This window comes from Falco biarmicus, chromosome 2 (genome assembly GCF_023638135.1).
Source record: "Falco biarmicus isolate bFalBia1 chromosome 2, bFalBia1.pri, whole genome shotgun sequence".
NCBI lineage: Eukaryota > Metazoa > Chordata > Aves > Falconiformes > Falconidae > Falco > Falco biarmicus.
The window spans coordinates 22,982,533-23,001,237 of NC_079289.1; the positions used below are offsets into that span (position 1 = coordinate 22,982,533).

The 18,705-nt window shown below is 47.1% G+C and overlaps 1 long non-coding RNA gene across 2 annotated transcripts in view; it reads left to right on the top strand.

Moving 5' to 3' along the window:
- The window catches only part of LOC130144557 (uncharacterized), a 29,626-nt gene extending 11,413 nt beyond the window's left edge, over nt 1-18,213 (top strand). For both annotated transcript variants that reach the window (XR_008820161.1, XR_008820162.1), the window contains 2 exons: nt 15,880-16,009; nt 16,419-18,213. This is a non-coding gene — a long non-coding RNA (uncharacterized LOC130144557). The remainder of the gene's footprint in view (nt 1-15,879; nt 16,010-16,418) is intronic.
- The last annotated feature ends 492 nt before the right edge of the window (nt 18,214-18,705 follow it).

The following is an 18,705-nucleotide window of genomic DNA, read 5'->3' on the forward strand; positions in this document are numbered from 1 at the left end:
CATATCAAAATCAGCAAATATGAACTAGAGTTGAACATGACCTGATCATACATGCAAAAAGCCACTGCCTTACAGGCAGTTTATGCATTTAAATAATCAAATTAAACAAGACAGTCCTAAATGCATCTTGCTTAACTTGATTATTTATATAAGCAGCCATCTGGCATGAATGACACAGATGAAGTTCTTCCTTAAATTTTTCAACACCAGAACTGTTTTGCATCTTGTACTTATTTCATGTAATTTCTTTACTAGAGCATCTTTATATAGAGACTGGGAGTAGAAGTTAATAGAAATTATAATACAACTACAAGCAGCACTCACTACCTCTACAACTTGATACTAATCAGCTGAAGGGAGTACATTAGCATCCCTCTTTATACAATTACTTTAGCCACGGGAGAATCCATATGTTGCTAGAGGAATACAGCTGAAATCTATCAGGATTAGAAAGCAAGGAAGGCTATCATAAGAAGGCTGAGTAAAACTCCTAGCAGGCTGAAATAATCCTGTTCTGTTCTCTGTTCGTGGTCAGCGTCCTTGTTTCATTAAAAGTATTTTTACCTTTTTGAAAAAGAAACACTTTTTACTATTCTTTATTAAACAGAAAATGCTTTTGGGGTTGCAAAGCATTACTTAAGGTCTGATTCTGAAGGCATATATATGTAAGAGCTGCTTTGCTCATAGGGACTGTCCTACTGACTTTGAAGGGATAAAAGGCTTGAGAAAAGTTACATATGCAGGAGAGTGCTTGAGAATGGGGACTGCTGATGGGCTCATTGGTAAGTACCTGTGCGTATCTTTGCTTAGAGCTTTAGGTAATTATAGTTACAAGAATTATACTACAGTAAAATCAGTAAGAGCCAATCATGTTTAATTGGGGTGGAATGTTTTTTACAATGACCTTATGTAGAGTCTCTCTCTTATGAATGTGTCCTGTGCTCTGCAGTATCTTGAGAGGAGAGGACCCTCAATTTTGATACTTGTGTAATATATGTAGGAGTAGTATGACCAGCAGTTGATTCTTCTCCCTTGAGGGATGCAGGCCTGTGGAGCTTGACCTAGTTTTCAGCACATATGTTCATCTTGACAGTTGAGTCTCTAAGAAATTCCTAATACTCGCTTTTACCATGTGCCTTCAGGTCCCACCATCTTTGCTATGTGGCTCTGGAAAGCCCCTGTGTGTGGATGTTGCTGTGGTATTCACACCATGCATGTTGTCACCTGAATAATGGGCTTCCCTGCCAGCTGTATTTCACTGTGCCCAAACCGACTATTGCCATTCCCCTGCCTGGCTGCTCCCACTCTGCAGGTGGAGGACTCCCCATGCAGAGAAGTTGCAGGCAGTATTGGCAATAACAGCTATATTTGCATTTACGCCACAGAAGTGTGGGCAGAGAGTTGTTAAAATAATACTTTTTCCTCTGTGTCAATGTGCAACATATGGTGAATTTGTAAAGAAAAGAAAAAAACTGTAAGATGCTTAGCATGGGAAACTGTGTGTGTGGGCAAGGTAGCTCAATGAGGAGCTGAGATTTCTGGATTTAGTATTTGCCTCCTACCCTAAAAGCTTTAAAAGTAATTTAATTTCTCTATGCTGCCATTTTCCCTCCCACCTGTTGCTTTGTAAGGTTAGCCAGCAGGCTCTCCAAAGAGTTTTCGCTGTGTTTCACTTGATGTTCATACAGTGAAGTTCATCACAGGGATACGGCTACCATGGCATAAAAAAGGACTGTCCATCACCTGAGCCATAGTCCTTGACTGCACAGCTACTCCTCACCTGTGGGACACACAAGGAAAATCTTTTAAAGTAAACCCCAATGAAAAAAGTTCAAGTTAACATCACTGGTTGGTTCTGGTATACCCAGAGCTTACCACGTTCACCCCTGGCTCACCTCATGGAAGAAACTGAGTGGGCCAAGGTAACTCCGTGGTACCCTGAGCCCTCCTGGCCAGGCAGGCTCTCTGGGTGCTGCTGTCATACAAGCAACTAGGAAAATACCCCGAGGAAGGACAGCTCTAGAAAAGGAACCGAGTAGTATTGCTATACAAATGCAGTTTCCTTTTCCTAGGTCAAAATACATTTCACATTGGAGTTATGTAGGAATGGGTCACTAGAAGAACGTCTCCTTCCTTCTGGTTTATCAGCTTCAGATTTCTGGTATGTTTTGAATATATTTTTCTTCCTGCAGCAAAGATTCTGATATGGGAGGAAAATAACATGGCAGGTTTCTCATTCCAAAGTTATTCTGACATTGTCAATTTGATCTTAATGTAAATGGAAGAATGAGGCATCTTTTCTACTGTGGAGTTGGAATAACCTTCCTTCCTTCCCACCCTGCACGTACATGCACCCTCTAGTGCTGCTAGCTGCAGTAATTAGCTCAATGTGCTAATGACAGTTTCCAGGGAGAACACTGACAGGATTAATTAATGGGTGAATTTCACTTTAGTAAATGTATAGGCAATTTTCTAAATGCAGATGGCACCGTCCACCCTGACAGGGGCTCATCCTAGAGCTACTTAATACAGTAAGTGTCTGGGGAAAGTGTTTAATTTGTAATATGCTTCATGATACTGTGTCAGGTCTGCATGGCAGGTTTTGGTAGGGGGGGGCACAGGGGCGGCTTCAGCGAGTTGCTGCCAGAAGCTTCCCCCACGGCCCGCGGGCCAGTGCCAGCCGGCTCCCAGAGGGACCCGCCGCTGGCCAAGGCCGAGCCCACCAGCGACAGCGGCAGCGCCTCAGGGGCTGCGCATTGAGCAGGGGGTAAAACCCCCCTGCGGCAGCGAGAGAGCGAGCGCAGCAGCCCCGCAGCCCCGGGCGGTGCGGAGGGGCCGGGGGGCTCCGGGCGCCGCAGCAGCGGCTCCCCCAGCCCGCGGGGCAGCCCCCGGCGGGGCAGGCTGTGCCCCCAGCCCACGGAGCCCGCGGGGGAGCAGCTCCCCCCCGCAGCCCGGGCAGGGGGTGCCCGCAGGGGGCCGGGACCCGCGGGGGCCGCGCCGGGGCCGGCTCCGGGCAGGGCCCGTGGCCCCGCGGGGAGGAGCCCGGGCCGGGGCCGGGCTGCGGGCAGGGCCGGGGACCCCGCGGGGGCCGCGCCGGGGCCGGCCGGGCCTGAGGGGCTGGGGCCGGGGGTGAGGAACTGCAGCCCCTGGGAAGGGCTCCCGCTGGAGCAGCCCGTGGGGAGCCGCCTCCCGTGGGGGGGACCCCGCGCCGGGGCCGGGCAGGGGGCGAGGACCCTCCCCCGAGGGGCAGGAGCGGCCGGGACGGCGGGGGCGGCACCGACCGTAACCCCCAGGCCCTGCTCCCCTGCGCCGCTGGCAGGGGGGAGGGAGAGGCGTCAGGGGCGAAGTTCAGCCTGGGAAGGCGGGAGGGCTGGGGGAAGGTGGTTTAAGATTCGGGTTTATTTCTCGTTACTCAGATTTGATCGGCGAGAAATTAAACTAATTTCCCCGAGTCGAGCCTGTTCTGCCCATGACGGCACCTGCTGAGCCATCTCCCTGCCCCCATCTCAGCCCAGGAGCCTTTTGCTGTATTTTCCCTCCCCTGCCCGGCTGAGGAGGGGGGTGGCAGAGCGGCTGTGGTGAGCGCCTGGTGTCCAGCCAGGGTCAACCCACCACAGATACTCATCAGAAGGGAAATAACGCTTACATTTACTTCCCAATGCATTATTCATTTCTCAACAACTTGGAAATGTGGTGTCCTTTTATATGATCACCTTTCCCAGACCTATCCGTTGAATCACAAGAAAGGAACGAATGTGCAGTGTCATTAGAGCAGAGTCTCAGGTGTTTGTCCCGTCAGCCTGCACCTCCTGTAAGTCACAAGTTTTATTTTGTATCATAAAAGGAAAAGATAGCAGGAGGACCCTCACTTTGGTTGTAACACAGGCTAAAGACTGTGACATACATTAAAACCTTTGATTGCAAGCACCAGTCCTGACCTTTCAGTTCCAGGGAAACTTGGACCCTCACGGTGTTTGCTAGTGCTTATGGTCCAAGCTCCTCCATGAACATGGTATTTAATAACTTAATTTTGCCACACAACATTCCCAATCTTAGTATGAGGACAGAAAAACAATGTTCTTGTCAGTCAGATCCCAGCAGATTTCAGGATTTTGCAGTTTAGTTTCCTTCTGGCAGAGTAATCAGCAATGTAAACTGTGCATTACTCTTTGACTATGCCTTTCTTATTTATACATAGATAACTGTTCTTTGAACAGAGATGTGCACCTACAAACATACCCTCTCTTCCTGAATGCTCAAGCCAGCTGCCAGTGTCCCAGTGCCAGGTACCAGTTGTAAGTGAAGGATCGACCCTAGTCAGAGACCTGGGGGCAGAGAACGGTGCTTGACGTCTAGGACGGTGATCCTAAAAGAAAGGGATGGAAGTGTGAGACTTGGGAGAGATTGGCCCCTGACAGTGCACACTTACAGAAGGATGTACAGGCAGAGTAAGGAGAGATTCTTCCTTGGTGTACCCTTCTGGCTTAGGAAGAGTTGTATTTGTGTGCATTCATGTACATGTTTGTAAGCATGAATGGATATGTAAGTATATACTTGTAGAACCATGTATTTCCATTTTCTTAAGCTAGAGGTTGCATTACCATCTTTGTTTGTAATAGCACTTGATTGTTTTGGGTTTTTTTTCTTATGCTGTTTGTATCTGTTGGTTTAACCCCAGCCAGCAACGAAGCACCATGCAGCCGCTCGCTCACTTCCCCCTCTCCCCTGGTGGGGTGGGAAAGACAATCAGGGAAAAAGGTAAAACTCATGGATTGAGATAAGAACAATTTAAAAATTGAAATAAAATTAAATATAATAATAATAACAACAATTGTAATTAAAAGGACGGGGAGAGAGGAATAAAATCCGAAAGGAAAAAACAAAACCAGACCCCAAGTGATGCACGGTACAACTGCTCACCACCCACTGACCGATGCCCAGCCAGTCCCTGAGGGGTGATCCCAGGGCCCTGGCCAACTCCCGCAGTTTATATACTTAGCAGACATCCCGTGGTATGGAATGTCCCTTTGACTAGTTCAGGTCAACTGCCCTGGCTGTGTCCCCTCCTGATTTCTTGTGTCCCCTCCCGATTTCTTGTGTCCCTCCAGCTTTCTTGCTGGCAAGGCCTGAGAAACTGAAAAGTCCTTGACTTAGTATAAACATTACTTAGTAACAACTAAAAACATGGGTGTGTTATTAATGCTGTTCTCATACTAAATCCATAATGCAACACTGTACCAGCTACTGAAGAGAAAATTAACTCTATCCCAGCCAAAACCTAATCCCTTTTACAACTCATCTGTGCCTTTATGTATCTCGTGCCTTGTGACAATTTCCAAAATCTAAGTGAAACAGTACTTCTCTGTTTCTTTTAAAACTTACTGTTCTTTGAGAAATAGCAAATAGTCATTCTCTTTTGCTTTCTCAATGTCATTCATAATTTAACATATCACTGTCTTCATTCTTTTTCTGAACACCAGTGTCCTCATATTTGCAGTCATTTCCCATAAAAGTCATTCCGTACCTTTAGTATCCTTATCTCATTGTTTGTCAGTTCTAGCACATGCTTTTAAGGTAGGGAGACCAGAACTGTATACAGTATTCAAGGTCTGAGTACATCCGTACTATGTCATAATGGTGTTTTCTATTTTGCTCTCTGTTCTTTTCCTAATAACTCCTGACATCATATTTACCTTCTTGACCACCACTGAGTAATGAGCTGGTATTTCAGAGAGCTATTCAAAGATCTCTTCCCTGGTGATAATAGCTGATTTGCAGCCCATCACTGAGCATACATAGTTAGGATTGTTTTCCCCCACGCACATTATTTACCATTTATCAATGTTGAATTTCATCTTCCACTTTATCCTCAAAGTCACTCCACAGCATAAAATCCATCTGCAGCTTTTCATAGCCAGTTGTCATTGTTACTCCCTGACAATTTTGCAACATCAGCAAACTTTGTCACCTTACTATTCACCCCTTGTTCAAATCACTTATGAAAATGTTGGCCAGCACAGCTCCCCAGTGATTATCTCCTTCATTGTGAAAAACTGCCTCATCTTTTCCACTTTTTGTTTCACATCTTTTAACCACTTTAGATTAGTTATTAATCCTCATAGGAGGATCTTTCATGACAGCTCCATTTCTGTAAGAGCCTGCGTGAGGGACCCGAGCGAGAGCTTTTGGGGAAAAAAATAGTTACAGCACAAAGTTCCTTGTGCACAGAGGAAAAAGTACTCATGAAGATGGGTAAAGCAAACTTCATCATACCTGGAAGGAAGATGCAAGCAAGTGGGAAATTAAATAACTGAGGCGATTCTTTGGATGAAGAGATGCTCCGTGGGGCCAGGGTGTTCTCCCAGGCAACCAGGGCATCTCAGTCCTCGCAGAACTTCAGACCCTGACTAGAGAAGGCCCTAAGAAACCTGATCCAGGTTTTAAATTGTGCTTTCCAATAGTCAGTGCAAAGTCCCAAATCTCCATCCACAGCACCTGTGACTCTGGATATTTTATTTGTCAAGTTCTTCTGTAACTGTCCTGGCCAAAGGTAGTGTTGCTCTAACCTTCTGTGATGATCCCCATGTGCAACCCAAATCATGTCTTTGAGCAGCACCTGCATATGAAGTCATTTCATGCCCCTCATTTTTGATAGCAAATTATCTTTCTCCCAGACAAATCTGATATTCCTTGTCATTTATTACTACAAATTACTGTAATTGGAGATAGTTTGCTATTAACGGGCTGTAAAAAAGGCGAATCACTGTTTAATTCAAGCTGCCATTTTGTGATTTAGTCATGACTTGCCCGTGTCCTTCAGGCCAGCAGCAAAGGTGTTGTATGAACTGCTCTGTCTGGAGAGTGCAGTGAGCTCCCCAGGTGGAACTGGGGCTCGAGGGTGCAGTTCATCACCCTGGTACACCTGGTAATGGAGAAAGTGATTTATTTCTCAACTGAAAGGGCACAGCAACGTAAGTAGATAAGCCCACTGAGGAAAGAGCGTCAGCTTTTCTTTGATTCTCTCACTGCTCTCTGTGCACTTGCCGTGGCAGTAACTCCCCTGGGCTTGGTGCAAAACCCTTGAGCCAAACCTGAACAGCTGTATGCTGTGTTCACCCCCATCTTACTCCTCCCTCGGGGCCTGCCACTTGCCTCCAAACTCAAAGCTTTGCTCAAGCTTCAAAGATCTGTAGTCTCAGGAGTCAAAAATATCTATGTAAGTATTGCTTATGTTCTTCAAATAACTAAAGTGGTAATTTTCAGCATTTCATTTACAGTGCTTGTTTATTATTTATTCATAGAGCTTAGTTTTGAAGATAAAGTCATGGACCACAACATCACAAAACAGTTCCTGTTCCATGTTCATCTCCTGAGTCTTCATCACAGAGGGAAGTGTGACAATGTATATTGCATACTTCCTTTGTCTTTATCATACCTTAAATAGTCTTAATATTAATATTAATGCCATACGTAGTCTAAAAAGAAACCCAGACTCCTTTAAGAAGTCTTACATCATTAGCAGTTCAACAGATTGCGCTAGCTAAGCTTAAAGGGGGGGTTGAAAAATGATGTGATTATTGCTGTGAAGTCTTTCGTGGATGCACACATCCTGCTTTGGTCTTGACTTGCGCTGCTCAATGCTGTTACTGTACGAAGCAGCCTCAGCAGCTGCTGTAAATTGCATTTCTCTTGTTTCAGCCCATGCTATGTCATACCACCCATTGAATTGTGCAGGAGCTACATCTGTGCCGTGAATCATGACTGAAAAACTGATCTGGCTTAAAAATAACTATTTTGCAGGTTTCTTCAGAGGTGAGGCCAAGAGCCCTGACTCTGTTCACAGTGTGCCTGCAAAATGGTTGCTCCAGAGCCAAGGTGTAATGCGGTACCAGGTGGGCAAAGGAATGTGCTGTGGGACTGAGGGGCAGAGATGTATGGCTGCTCACTACAAAGCCACAGCCTCACGTGGAGACTGTTCTCCATTATCCACTGCTCTCATCTTCTTCCCCTGCCCTTTCATTCCCACCCACCATGCTACCACCTGTGCTATACTGGCACGTGTTTTGTGACTGCTGAGCCAAACAGCTGAAAAATGCCTTTGCGAAAAGGTGTGTTATTTCCCATCCAAGTAAGTGCAGTGGTCCTGGTCACGCGGTGCTGCATGAATGACCGTGCTGGCACAATTGGTGGCAGACTAGAAGCAGCAGCAAATGCTGAAGGTGGGCAACACCCATGCGTGGGCAGGTATTCCTGTGTAGCTGGCTGGTAGTAACACCCTCAGCAGTGGCATTGACTTTGCAGTGGTGGGATAGATGACACTGTCAAACTCCAGCAACAGCAAGAAATATTCCTCAGTACTATGACAGTGTCACTGAGGTATTGCAGAAGTGTTTCAGGGGGGTGGGGGCAGAGGGCTTGCTTTGTCTGCTGACTAACGGTGGAGGTGGCAGCACAAAGCAGAGCCTGTCTCCTCAGAGGAACACACATGTCCTGGGTGTGTGTTGCCAACATTGCCAGAGCCTGATATTAAAATAATTCTTTGTTATCATGCACATTTGGAGTTATGCACAATGGTAGGGTATTGGTGGGTCCCCATCACTACGCTGGAGCCCAAGAGCCCAAACACACAGGCAGAAGAGTCGGTGGCTGCTCCTGACCATCAGAGACTCTCCATGTACATGTAGTTGTGTCCCTCATGTAGACTGCACAGCTGTTGTGTATTAAAATGCACAGGTCAAATACCGCAGTGGCACGCTGATGTGTTCATATTAACACCTTTCCTTCTGGTCTCCAGCTAAAAGCCTTTTCTAGGATATGGGACAGAAGAGAAAGTTAATGCTGTTCAGCAGGTTTCCACGTCAGTTTTCCACATGTGTGCACCTTTCCTCTCCTCATTGTGGGTCAAAATAAACCAATGCTCCAGCATTCCCTGTGAGCTCAGGGCACACATGGCAGGCAAGCTGTGGAAGTTGACAGCCCATGACTGCCTCTGAGCCCTCTGTCTTGGTAAAGTGACTGTCCCCTGTGTGTGTGCCATTGGGCTCTGCAGGGGTGGGAACCAGCAGGTCCTTCCTACACCCCTGGAGAAGGCAGGTCAGGGTCGTCTCTGGCATGGCAGGAGCTGCTCGTCTCCCCACATGCCGGTAAATCACATCCAGTTCCTTTCCTTAATCTGCTGAAGCAAGCCATACCATTCCCACATCACCCAGCACTGCCCCAAGAGTGTCTTGGACCAAGTAATTCTCAGTTTACTTTGTCCCAGGTTTGTCCCAGGCTGGCTGTAAATCGCACAGGTTGAGTGTGTCTTCCCCCAGATCTCTCTCAGGCCAAGAACACCCAGGTGAAAAAAGCACGTATCTTCAGAAGTGTCCCCAGCCCTGAGGGCAACAGAGCCCTGGTGGCACCTAACATGGGTGAAGTGCTGAGGCATCCCGGGCATGGCTTGGCCATCAAGGGCACAGGAGCTCTACATGATAACAGGACACTGGGGGGAGGCTCAGACAGCCCGTTGCTGCCTGTGCACACAGGGTCAAACGGAAAGGCAATGTCCTGTCATCCATCGGGATGAAATACACTCCAAGGTAAAGGCTTTCCAAAGATACTCACTCACAGGGGCAGCAAATCTGGACTGTAGCCTCCAGATCCTGTGTGCAGCCTTCTCAGGAGGCTTCTCTGGAGAGGGCCGTGCAGAGAGCAGGATGCATTGCTGGGAAGAAAAAGCTCCACCAGTGTAGGGACAAAAATTACTGGCAGGTAATGCATTTACCTTGGGGGCAACTGTGTTCACTAGTTGTTATTTTCAGTTGGTGCTATGGAAGGAAACACACTTCCGTCCATCTTCAGAAAAGAATGGTGGTGGATTTCTCCTGGGGGAAGGAGGGGTGCTTAGAGAGAATTAAAGGGACTGCAGCTCTGCCATCAGTGCAACCTGGCACACAGTGTGCTGTGAGTTGTTTTCCTGGGAAAAAGGCTGTGTCTCTGCATCCAGCCTGGAGAAAGATGCAATAAGCAGCTATTAGTATCATGTCTGCAGGTCGCTGAGCGCTGCAGTGAGCTGGTTGTCAGCTCCGCACCAGGTTCCTGCCGTCTGCGCTCTTTGAGTGAAGAAGCCCTTGAAAATCCATCCATTTCTTAAAATGGAGAGGTTTGATGAATTCATCTGACAATAACTATGTAATAGGACCAGTCTGATGGTGTTTGGTTTGCTGGTACTGTATTGTTTCTGTGCTCATAAGCTTCCATTTTTAGTAAGCTGCACATTTGATTGCTTTGGATTTTGGTTTGCTGCCGCTCAAATTACCGTGCTAGCCCACACCTCAGAGTGGCTTGTGCCAGGCTGCTTGCAGACTTTTAAGACAGTCTAATTGCCCTGATCTTGGCATACTTAGATCAGGGCTTAATGCTCTCTCTGCAAGCAGGGGGAAGGGAAAAATACTTGTGGGGGTGGCAGGAAGGGATTTCTTCATCACTACCCAGGTTTTGCTTCTGGGGTGTAGAGGGAAAACTTAAACCCAAGTCTAGAACAATCGAAAACAATGACCACATGATTTTCTGGGTTATTCAGGCTGGGTTCTGTTGCAAAGCACCAGCTTGATTGGCAGGAGATCTGATCATAATTTTCTGTGCTGGACCATGTCAGAGGTACCCATCAGGTGAATCCCAGGGGCTTTTGGGGAGTTGCAAAGGCAGGGGCAGGAGGGCAAAGCCAGCCATGGCAATGTTGCTGCTGTCCTGTGTCTCCTGCTAAAGCGTGAAGAAATGGGGAAAAGCTTTGTTCTTTCTTTGTACCCTCACCAGCATGCCCGCAGCTTTTCCACCGTCTGTCTGTGCCTGTGTCTCTTTCCATACCACACATACACAGGTAAAAGCACGTTTGGCAAGAGGCAGGGTGAAGGATCTCAAAAGCGCATTCCTTTCCCTACTTGGGTCTCTTATTGCAAAGATAGTGTCAATTTTTATTGCATAAAGTAAAGGCTAAACAGCATCCATCCGGGAAACACCAGAAGCCAGGCCTGTAGCAGAACAGCTGAGGTGCTAGACGAGGAGCTGGTCGCCTGGAGAGCAGCTGATGCTTTCTGGCTGGCTCTGCTGTTCTGCACCAAGGGGGACCTCGTGTTTGTGACTGCCAGTGTGGGACGGACCTCGAGCTGCCTTTATCGGAGACAAAGGTGAGTGTGGATACCTGTGGGGTTTCATCAGTTTGTAGTGGAAGGGGAAGAGTTGGTATGTGAGGATGTAACTGGCTCCTGTGATAAACCTCCTTTCCTGCCTCCACCACACTGCTGTGCCTGCAGAGGACCTCACAAAAAATCCCAGTTTCTCATAAATTTCCCAGGGTATATTTTCTTTACAGAGCTAAAAGTCTGGAAAAATCAGCAAATGCACACAGTTGTGCTATTTAAGTGTTTTCCCCATCACAGTCCTTTTTGGCGTGTGTCTTAGGTGCATGCCCAGGTGAGCTCCCTGCTGACCTAGCTTCAGCCTGCAGATCCTCCTCATAAATTTGGATGGAAGGGAACCTCAGATTGCTGGGGCAGACTGCCTGTCTATCACAGGCTATTACATTTCCTTTGCTTCTGTCTGGAGCCAAATTACTTGTGTGGAAATACAGGCATCTGGCCTTGAGCTGCTATAGCTATTGCCTTTGGCACTGAGAGTTAGTGGTTACGCACCCTGGCTGGTGGACGCCTGCGCTCCAATACTAAGCTGAATTTGTGTGGCTGCTGCTTCATTCCTTGGTTCCTGCTGTGGCTTTCTCCTCTATATCATACGGTCCCTCTGCAACCCCTGTTTTCTCTCTCAACAAGTTCATACAATTTGTAGCAAGGTCAGCTACCAATATCCTTTATAAACTCTTCAGGTTTTTCACAGTAGCATTTTCTCCAAGTCTTGAAGTGCCTTTGTGTGTGTGTGTGTGTGTGTGTGTGTATGTGCAGCTTCTGAAATGTTGAACACCTTCCAAAATTGCAGAGGCCAGAAGTAGATACAGTGTTAGGGTCATCAATGTGCATGGTTAAAATATCCCCTTCAGCCCTGTTTGGATCTGCAGGGACTGCAGGAGCCCTTTAGGCACACAAGGGATACGTTTTCCCACTTTTCCCTTGAGTCCTTCCTTGGTCACGGCCCTGCTGTCTTGCTCCCTGCCCTACTTCTCTACATCTGGTTCCAAGATTCAAAAGCCTTTTCTTTGTAGGGCTTGGCAGACTGAGAAGTCCAGCTTATGGTGCATGGCTGTCCTGTGCCTTCCACTGGTCCCTGGGCCACCTGGAAAGGTGCTGCTCTCTTGGCCACCCAGAAGGCCGCCAGACCCCATTGACTTCCAGCGAAGCCACCACATTCCGCACGCTGACAGCTGCTTGCTGAGGGGTCAGCGGCTGGCTCGTCACTCCTTTCAGGGGTGAAATCTTAAAAATAATTTTTAAGAAAATCCTTTCCACATCTTTTAGAAATGGAGCAATGCAAGAATCTGGCCAGATAATGGAAAATGCAGGAGAAAGCATAAGGGTCAAAGATGGTAACGAGGCAGAAACCAAAGTGAAGGTCCCAAAGGCTTGGGCATACATCTGCGTGACTGAGCTCACCAAGCCCTGCTGTGTGCTGGCTGCTGGGCTCCAGCTGCTCCTGGGCAAGCTTCTAGGCGGTGGCAAGGTGAAGCAATGGGTATAGGCAGGGACAGGGGCCCAGTCCAACCATGACATCTGGCCTTCCATGAGTCGGGGAAAGAACAGGGTCAGAAAACTCCTGCAACCCAGATGGGATGGTGTAACCTGGCCCAGCACACTCACCTGGCTGGGTTTTACATCTGTCCTGGCAGCCTGAGTAATTGCCCCCAGGAGCTGCTCCAGCATTTCACACATCAGGCCCTGCTCTGAGTACTGAAGCACTCACTCAGGAGGTTACTGTAAAAAAACATTGAAAATCATCCTGGAGCAAAAGCTCATGGGACCTTTGCTGTTGCCTGTGCACCCCTGTGCAGCCTGAGCACCTTCAGCCTTTGGCAGTAGCTGTGAGCAGGGTGGACGGTTCAGCCTTCTTTCAACTGATGGATGCATAGTCCATTGCAAGGACTTGAGCCAATTTTGCACTGGTGCAAATGGATGCAGCTCCTATTAAGTTCAATGCAAAACCAGGCGTATAAACCAAAGCTGAATTTCGGCTGGAGTCTCTTTATTCTGTAATAAATTCCTAAATGGATTGTCAGATTCGATATTCTCTCATAAATGTCTAATTAAGGAAAAAGAGAACCTCTGCTTCATAAAATCCCTGACTGATAGTACTAATAAAATGTCATAAATGCAATGAATGTTGTGATAATGCTTTTAGAGACTAATTGCCTTTCATTATCATTAGCACAGAACTGATCAGCACCCAGACTAAGATGCCGCTGTGCCGTGGTGGCACCGCTGGATGCAGGGCAGGGATGGCCAGGAGGAAGAGGAGAAAGGAAGGGCCTTCGTGTCAGTGGCCAGGTTTTGTACCTTCCTCACTTGTCCCTGGGCTGGAGACCACCTTGTGGCCCCGGGAGCAGGGAGCCCTGTCCCCAGGCCCTTAGGAGTTCACTGACGGGGGTTGTCCCTGTGCATGGTCTACCCTCTGTCCTGCAGAGCGTTACCCTTGCAGCAGGGAGCTGAGTGTGAGGATTGGGACTTCCACTGCAGCCATTTGGGGAGCCCCCAGCTGTGTTCAAGGTGAGGAGGGGGCTCCTGGCCCAAATTGTATACCCGTGGGCAGGGATGCAGGCAGAGCTTTGCTTTGCTGCTCCCCTGGCATCCCACCAGTGTGCTTTCCCTGCATCACATGCTTGCCCCCACACCCCAGCCATACATGGGGCTTAAAGTTGGAGATGGTTGTGGGGAAATTATATGCAAATATGCAAATTATTTCATTATGTTGCTGGCATGAAATGACATGCACAGAGTGGATAAAAGCTTGGCAGCTACAGAAATGGGGAAAGCGAAAAGGAGTTCAAAGAGGGATGCTAAGCTCCCTCATCTTCCTCTTGCCCTCCGCAGGAGCAAGCTGCAGGAGGAAAAAAGCCTCCAGGCTGGCCTGGGAAAGCGTGACATCTCCACCTAGCTTTCCATGGCTACCTCCATCACGCTTGGTTAATGCAGCTGAACATCAAAGCTTTGGCCGGAATTTATTCACATATCAAGCCACAGCTGTGCTGCATTTGCAGTATGTGCGTATTCTTCCCAGCCTCGTCTAGTAAATCGTCAGTGGTAGAGAGGAGATGGGACCAGGAGCTTCTGTTTTATTTATTCTCTAAAGCAAAAAGTCAAGACCGGCAGTAAAAAAAAGATATTTTTCTTGCATGATTTGTTGTCTAACACAGCAGTGCTGGGTGTCAGGGAGGGGTAGGACAGGACATGTGAAACACCTGGAGTTACAATGCCAAGGTTGTAAAGTTTGGAAAGAATATGCGTAAATCTTCCTGACACGTATTTTCTCACCCCTGCCTGGTGTCGTGCTGGCTGTTGGTTAGATGGCTGCACGATCTGAGGCTTGAGGCTGCCAGCACTGACCTGGCATCGCTCCTGCCCTGAGCACCACAGCTGACCGGGGAGCCCGCCTGCTCCAAAACCCTAACCCCGGCTGGCTTCTGGTGGCTGTGTCCAGCCTCATGCTCGGAGCCTCAGCAATTAGATCATTTAATAAACCATCTCATTTCGGGCTGTTTTGTGTAAAGCATTTTACCTGGCTTTATTTCTCACATTGCTTTGTATTCCTTCAAACTCCAACCCTGCAAATCGATGCGGTGCCGCTATTGTTGCCTCTAAAATGTTTACTTCTGGCTCTCTTTAGGACCTAAAAGGCTGAAAACTGCATCGTAATTGCCCAATTAGTCCTAATGCTGCGTAGTGTTGACTGTTTAGTTACCATATATTGTGTACAGAACTAATTGTGGTGAAAGTAAATGAATGTGAAGGAAACAAACAAGCTACTAGAAAATAATTACTTGGAGTGTTTCTTTTTAGTACCTGTACAGCAGATTTCATTATAGTCAACAGCTTCTAAAGCTGCTTGAAATAGTGGTATTTGTCATTTTCATAGAAACTTGATAATGACATTAATTTATCTTAATGGTCTGTTCTATTGTTATAAATAGTAAAATTAGCTTAAATTGTCTTGCTTTTGCTGGTTTTGGATGGCTCCAAAGGGCCCCACAACAGCAGATGAGTAGATAATTTGGTGTGCTTGACAGATTTCCAATAATTTGTTATGTGGAACATGAGGTAATGCTAGTACCATTAATGTTCATTTTCCTCCAAATTCATTACTGCCCTTTTCCCTTCTATCTTTTTTAATGTCTGGGCCATTTTTCTATATTTCAAGTGGAGCTACAAAGCCTATTCATATTCAGCTATAGTAGCTATTAACATTCTGCACATAGAGAACATCATGTAGAAAAACAACTCTTTATGAAATGATGAGGCTGGTGGCTATTTATGCTGCAAAGTAGGTAAAATGGGTTGTTTGCTGGTATTAGGGATTGGCTGTAATTAAGTCAAATGTAATTTTAAAGAAATTTAAATGTTTTCATTTTTATAGCCAAGGTAAAACACAATTCAGGGAAATTCTAAGATGGTGTAAATGCATTAATAAAAACTATTTTCCCTGTTTTCTACTGCTTCTGTTTAAACTTCACTGAGGATTTTATGCACGGCTAGTTATTTGCACAATATTTTCTACCTAATTTAAACCTAATTAGTCTTGGGAAAGTATTAAAATTAATGGTACTTTTATGTGGGTTTGCTGATACGGTAATGCTCTGAACAAACAGAAGAGCTTTCCATCAGGGAAGCATTATTTTGCCGCCTTCTTTTCTTTCTTTTTACTTTTGCATTTAACCAACGTTGGCATCCTCTTCCCCTCCAGGTGCAGAGATGCAGAGCAATAGAAGGGGAGGACGGGGATGAGGTTTTGCTGTCCATATTTCACCAGAGCGTACATAGCATATATAAGAACTCAAGGAGAAGCAGTGAGACAGGAGGCTGACTGCCATGAGGTGACTGTGGAGGGATGCCCAGCAGCACGGCCACGTCGCACCATGTGGCAGGGGAGCAGGGGCAGGCCAGGAGGGGAGGGGGGCTTTACTCTGGGGGAGGATGCCCTGGTGGTACCTTGCTGCTGAATGGTGGTGGTGGTGACCCTCCATGCAGCCAGGTGGGAGAGGGGTGGCCCTGCAGGCACTCCCTTTCTGCTGGAAGGCGCTTGGTGAGATGTAGATCTTGGCAGAACAACGTGAATGCTTCCACCAAAGTACATTGTTTTGATGAAACTTGAAAGAGAAAGCACTCCTGAGTGATGAAAGTATTTTTGAAAACTGCCATTTCATAAAATCTCAGAGTTGTCTTTCAGGAAACACTTCACTGAGAACATCCTTTACTTATGTATTGATTTTACATTATTTTTAGATTTCACAGAATCACAGAGGGGTTAATGTGAAGGGAGCTCTGTGTGAAGGTCCAGCCCCCTGCACAAGCAGGGCCACCTCAAGCTAGTTGCCCAGGACCGTGTCCAGATGGCTTTTGGATATCTCCAAGGTGGGAGCTGGTATTTCTTCAATTTAGGTGTATCAGGCAACATGTGCCTCTGAGAGACCACAAATTAACATGATAGTCAAAACAATGCATTTTTTTAAACTTGCCTTTTAAATCAGCTCCTGCTTATGCTTGATGTGAACATCCACCCTCTAAGCCCATGTCCCAGCACTACCACTTGGCTGGGACAGTGTAATGATGGGATGCCCTCTCCCAGGTTTAACCATGCAGGGTGGCCCTCAGCGAACCCTCTCGTCGGTCAGCGGGCGCAAAAACCTCAGGGCTGGCTCAGCCATTGCTCTGGCAAACACCTACGTGGAGGGATCACCTTCCTGGCCTCCCTGCTGCTCATGGAGGCATGATTAGAGAAGATGCTTGGCCTCTGGGTGAGTGAAGCTGGCTGAGATGGGCCTTCCCTACAGCTGCCAGTGAGCTGGATGGGCATTTTCTCTCCATGAAACTGGGTACCCCAAAGGTGGGTGCCCTAACACCAAATGGCATTGCTGCCCGGCTCCCTGCAGCCGACAGCAGCAGCCAGCAAGGGTGAAGGCACCTGTGTGGGGTGGCTTGTTCCTGATTTATGGAACATTACCCCTAAAGAGGTCACATTTCCCTGGCAGCCACAAGACCACAAGCTTTAAGCTGGGTTTTGCCTGAGATGCATCGTTTCCAACCCAGGAGCGCCTTCCAGGAGGTGGCTTGAGGCAACGGCTCCCCCAGGAGCTCCCCCTCCTCTCTGAGGATCCCACCCCTTGGGACTCCTTTGGTGCCCCATTTTTATGTTTTACCATGTGTGCTTAATGTTGTCTGATGCCTCCTGCATCCCATGAGGAGAGATGAAATCTTTGTGGGTTAAATTTTCCTGACTGCTCTTTAAAAACAGCCTCTCTCAGGTGCTTTACATCTGACGTACTTTGGAAATATTCCTCCTCCTCCTCTCTAACTGTAAGATTAATCTCACCTACCCTTAGACACTATTGTGTGAAGGTTGGCACCTCCCTTTCAAGATGGGGGGAAAAAGGCTATGCCCATAGTGTGAGTCACCTGATTTATTTTAGACAACTACATTAGGATGAGATGAACAGCACCTGAAAGTGCCAGCTTCTCTCCATTAAGGAGAAAGGGATTCCAAGCTCCCTGGTATAAACATTAGGTATCAACATGACATGTATATGTGCCTGGGCAGAACACCTCTGTCCTCATGCCTCACATCCAGACCGTCGGTGGGAGAGAGATCTGGTGGAATTCTCCTCCACCATGAAGGTCCTGGGTAGCTCAAAGATTCCAAAACTACAGCCATGTTTTACTTCAAGATATGAAAGTGTAATGTAATTACACGTTGCTGAGTCTTTCCAGACTTCCAAGGCTTATGTTCCTCTCCAAGTGTGGGCTGAAGGTTACATGCAGTCTACCCAAAGGTCTGTTTTGCTGTTTCTGTTTTGTGTATATGAGATTTAAATATTTTTTTAAAAAAGGTGTGCTGGTCTTATTTTTAAATTCTGGGGATGCCGCTGTGCACGCTGAATTCTAAGAAAATCTTTTTGTCTGTTGCTGCTCCTGTGCTGAGAAATACATTGACTTGACTGAGCATTTATAATTAAAATATCTGATATTCAAAGCTTCCAAAGACTCACCAAGTGACAGTCAGACACACCTGGCTGAAGCTGGAAATGGCACATTTTACTTGTTGTTTGCAAGTATCTGTCACAACATGCCAGGTTTGCTCCTTGCTCCCTGGTTAGCTTTTATCTGTTTGACAATGAAAAATCATGCTAAACAAAGGGGAAATTTGCATCGCGAAGATGCACCTCTGTGCTCAGCCTTCCACCCTTGTGATGAAGTCGATAGCTGTTTGTTTCAGCATCACAACCCCTACGACTGGTAAAAAGAACTCTCAACCCCAGGTGAGCAGCTCCTTGTTCTTTGCTGTGGATGGGAGACAATGAGAAAGCAGCATCCAAAGGGTACAGCTGATTGATGGAACGTTTACCCTAAACCAAGGAAGATGTCCACCCGGCTGTTCATTTGTAAAATAACAACCGAAGAATGAGCTGCAAACCTCACATCTTACTCACTCCAGTTGCCTTTACCTGGAGTGCCCGAGAGGAAGCTGTGTCTGGGGCCTGGGGAAGACCCTGCCTGCTGCTGGCAGCTGGTGGTG